The following is a 4,560-nucleotide window of genomic DNA, read 5'->3' on the forward strand; positions in this document are numbered from 1 at the left end:
TCCCTTATGCCAACAATTTATCCTCCACCTTATAGGTTGGATTGGTTGGAGGGCCGACCCCTCACAAAACACTCTTGGAGACTGCAACTAGAGGCTAGGCTGCTGTATATTTGGGGATTCCTTGGCGGGTGTGTGTGTGTGTGTGTGTCTGATGGTTTCTCTACCAGTCCACAATGGAGCTCAGCAGTAAGACATCCCTACAATGGGCTGCAGGCCACACATCTTCCTCCCACCCAAGTCCACAGATCCTTGCTGTGGCAATGAGAGTAAAGGGAACAGTGATGAGCCTTCTGAGACTCTGGAAGGATCTAGGGATAGGATAGAGGAAAGAAGACAACACAGAAGCCTGGCTGGTTTGAGGTGTGGTAAGCACTGCTTGTTCACACACGGAAAATAAGGCACCTGTTGGTAGGTGCTTGTTATGGGGCATTTCTGGGCAGACTGAGTTGGAATCCCTTGAACTGATTGATTGTACTCTGGCTGGGCCCGTCCTTGTGTCACCATGTCTCACCCAGCACCAGCATTTGATTCAAAAGAGTTCTGGTGTCATTTATTCATAGGCTGCATCCTCAAGAGCTACCAACTCCTTTCTCAGTGTTTTCTAAACATTATACCCCTTAAAACTGTTAGCTACCTCTTCTGGAGGAGGCTGCCCTATCAGACAAAGGCCCAGGCAGTGTCAATATTCCTCAGTAAGGGACTTGGGTAAATGATGGCAACAGAAACACAAATCTTGCTTTACCAGAGCTTGTTTGAGTCATGCTTAGGACCTCAGTTCCCAGCAGTCAACCAGAGACTGGACACATTTGAAGGGAATGGGTCTTAGACTGCAGTCTGCCCCTCACCCCCAAACTTCCACATCCTCGTCTTTGGAACCACATTCACAGCTTAGCCTTGCCTCTTGCTGTCACCCCCTAATTTACCTATTCAAATCCTAAGACTAGAAGCATGTAGTGGACTGATGAGCCCTTGGCTGCAGGATGATTGGCAGGGAAGTGTAGACTGCTCCTGCATTCTGGGACAGCCAGAGGAGAGAATTACATATTGCTTGAGCACAGTACCCTGATTCCTCCCTTAACCTTCAATGCAATTTGCCAGTAAGAGGTTAGTCTCTCCATTTAGCCATCAGGGAAGTTTCTATATGAAAGATAAGTAGGCTCAAAGTTGTCAGGAAGTACGCAAGACAACATACATGTATATTGGAACCTAGGTGTGATCAAAACTATGCCAGGCCCTTTACTTTGCATTGTACTGCCTCCTTAACATTGATTAAGTACTTATGGTGTGCCAGCCTCTGTTAATCAAATTTTAAATATATTAATATTTTTTGGCTTTAAAAATAGTCTTGCTAAAATTCGGCTCCAAATATCCTTTAATGGGGGCTACCTTAGCAAACTCCTGAAAGATAATAGTGCTTCAGTGAAAAATTAGGTACCAGGACAGTTAAGGTCATTTAATAACCATATGACAATTCATAATTTAACTTGGTAAATTTTTCTAGTGCTCCTGAGAGATACTGGTAACTAAGTACTAGAAATAGGTATCTTGATAAGGAAGAAAGAGTAAGGGAACAAAATTTGGTCCAAGTCAAACAGAAGAACTAAGGTACTCATGCCAGGATAAGAATGTGGGATTCCAGATTTTCTACAGCATATCACAATTCTTTAAATAATTTCCAACTTTAAAAAATACAATTTTTGGCTGCAGTGGGTCTTCATTGCTTTGCTCACGCTTTCTCTAGTTGTGGCCAGTGAGGTGTACTCTTCATTGCAGTGGCTTCTCAGGCTCTAGGCTTGTGGGCTTCAGTAGTTGCAGAACAGTCTCGGTGGTTGTGGTGCACAGGCTTAGTTGCTCTGTGACATGTGGAATCTTACTAGACCAGGGATCAAACCCATGTTCCCTGAAATGCTAGGCAGATTTCTATCCACTGTACTACCAGGGAGATCCCCACAGGTTTTTTAAAAAGTCTCTCGAGTCTTTTCCCTCTTGCCTTAATAGTATAATTTATATATGATAAAGTTTACCCTTTATAATGTAAGTTCTGTGAGTTTGCACAAATATATACAGTAGTGAACTACCATCACTATCAAGATATGTGATAGTTTGCATCACCTCCAAACTCTCAGAACCCTTTGTAGTCAATCCCTACCCCCACCTTCAGATCCACTGATCTTTTTTTTCCTGCTCCTATGGTTTTGCCTTAATATGAACGTCATGTAAAAAGAATCATACAGCATGCAGGCATTTATTTTATGCCACTGCCACAGTGTGTGTGTGTGTGCTCAGTCGTGTTCAATTGTTTTCGACTCTGTGGACTGTAGCCTGCCAGACTCTTCTGTTCGTGGCATTATCCAGGCAAGAATACTGGAGTGGGTGGCCATTTCCTTCTCCAGGGGATATTCCCAACCCAGGGATCAAACCCATGTCTTCTGCATCTTCTGCATTGGTAGGCAGAGTCTTTACCATTGAGCCACCTGGGAGGCTCTTTTATGCTTTATATTTTAAACTTTTTTATTTAAAAAATTTACATAGAGTAATGTCTGGTGTACAGTTTGATAAGCATTGACAAATGCATAGAGTTGTGTAACCAACACAGTTAAGGTACAGAACTGTTCCATTACCCTCTGCCCTCCCATGTCAAATTCATACTGGTTACTTTATAGTAAAAACTTCCCTACTTCTGATTCATGGCAACCCTGATTTGTTCTTTGTCCTTATAGTTTTATCTTTTGGAGAATGTCATATAAATGGAATTATACAATATGGAGCCTTTGGAGACAGGATTCTTTCACTAAGCATAATACATTTGAGATTCATCTACATTGTTGGGTTTAATAGTTCCTTACCCGAATTATACTCCATTGCATGAGTGTACCATCATTAGCTTATCCATTCCCCAGTTGAAGGGACGTTGGGTTGATCCCAGGTTTGAGCAATTATACAAATAAAACTGGAGAACAATTATACCAAAGAAGTTCTTACACTGTTGTGAAAGTTCTAGGCCCCACAAGACTTTCCAACCTAGGGATCCAGCAAATGGACTGAGAATTCCCAGGGACTCTAACTTTGAAGGTCAGCAGGATTTGATTACAGAACTTCCACAGGACTAGGGAAACAGAAATTCTTGGGGGGCACAAACAAAACTTCGCACACATCATGACCCAAGGGAAAGGAGCAGTGATGCTACAAGAGACTGAGCGAGACTTTGTGAGTGTTTGGGAGTCTCCAGCAGAGGCATGGATCAACAGTGACCTGCTGCTGGTCAGGAGCACTGACAGCAGCAGTCTTGGGAGGCACAGAGCTGGGAAGTCCCTTTGGAGGAGGTCACCATTACCCCTACCATGGTTTGTCATCAAGGCCAAACTACAGGGAGGGAACACAGTCCCACCCATCTGCAGAAAATTGGATTAAAGATTTAATGAACATGGCCTTGCCCACCAAAGCAAGACCCAGTTTTCTCCACAGCCAGTCCCTCCCATCAGGAAACTTGCACAAGCCTCTTATCCTAATCTATCAAAGGGCAGACAGAATGAAAACCACAATCACAGAAAACTAACCAAAATGATCATATGGATCACAGCTTTGTTGAACTTAATAAATTGTGAGCAATGCTATGTAGGGCCACTCAAGACAGGTGGGTCATGGTGGAAAGTTCTGACAAGACATGGTCTATTGAAGAAGGGAATGGCAAACCACTTCAATATTCTTGCCTTGAGAGCCCTATGAACAGGATGAAAAGGCAAAAAGATATGACACTGAAAGATGAACCCCCTCCAGGTCGGTAGGTGTCCAATATGTTACGGGAGAAGAGCAGAGAAATAGCTCCAGAAGGAAGGAAGAGGCTGAGCCAAACAGAAACTACACCCGGTTGTGGATGTGTCTGGTGGTGAAAGTAAAGTCTGATGCTATAAAGAACAATATTGCATAGGAACCTGGAATGTTAGGTCCATTAATCAAGGTAAATTGGAAGTGGTCAAACAGGAGATGGCAAGAGTGAATATCGACATTTTAGGAATCAGTGAACTAAAATGGACTGGGATGGGTGAATTTAATTCAGATGACCATATATCTACTACTGTGGGCAAGAATTCCTTAGAAGAAATGGAGTAGCCCTCACAGTCAACAAGAGTCTGAACTGCAGTACTTAGATGCAAACTCAAAAACAACAGAATTACTTCGATTCATTACCAAGGCAAACTATTCAAAATCACAGCAGTCCAAGTCTATGTCCCAACCATTAACACCGAAGAAACCGAATGGTTCTATGCAGACCTCTAGAACTAACACCAAAAAAGATGTCTTTCTCATCAGTGTTGTTTTTCAGTCGCTTAGTCATGTCCAACTCTGTGTGACCCCATGGACTGCAGCATGCCAGGCCTCCCTGTCCTTCACCATCTCCTAGAGTTTGCTCAACTCATGTCCACTGAGTTGATGATGCCATCCAACCATCTCATCCTCTGCTGTCCCCTTCTCCTCTGCCTTCAAACTTTCCCAGCATCAGGGTGTTTTCCAGTGAGTCAACTCTTTGCATCCATCAGGTGGCCATAGTATTGGAGCTTC

The sequence above is a fragment of the Cervus elaphus genome, chromosome X (assembly GCF_910594005.1).
Source record: "Cervus elaphus chromosome X, mCerEla1.1, whole genome shotgun sequence".
Classification (NCBI taxonomy): Eukaryota; Metazoa; Chordata; class Mammalia; order Artiodactyla; family Cervidae; genus Cervus; species Cervus elaphus.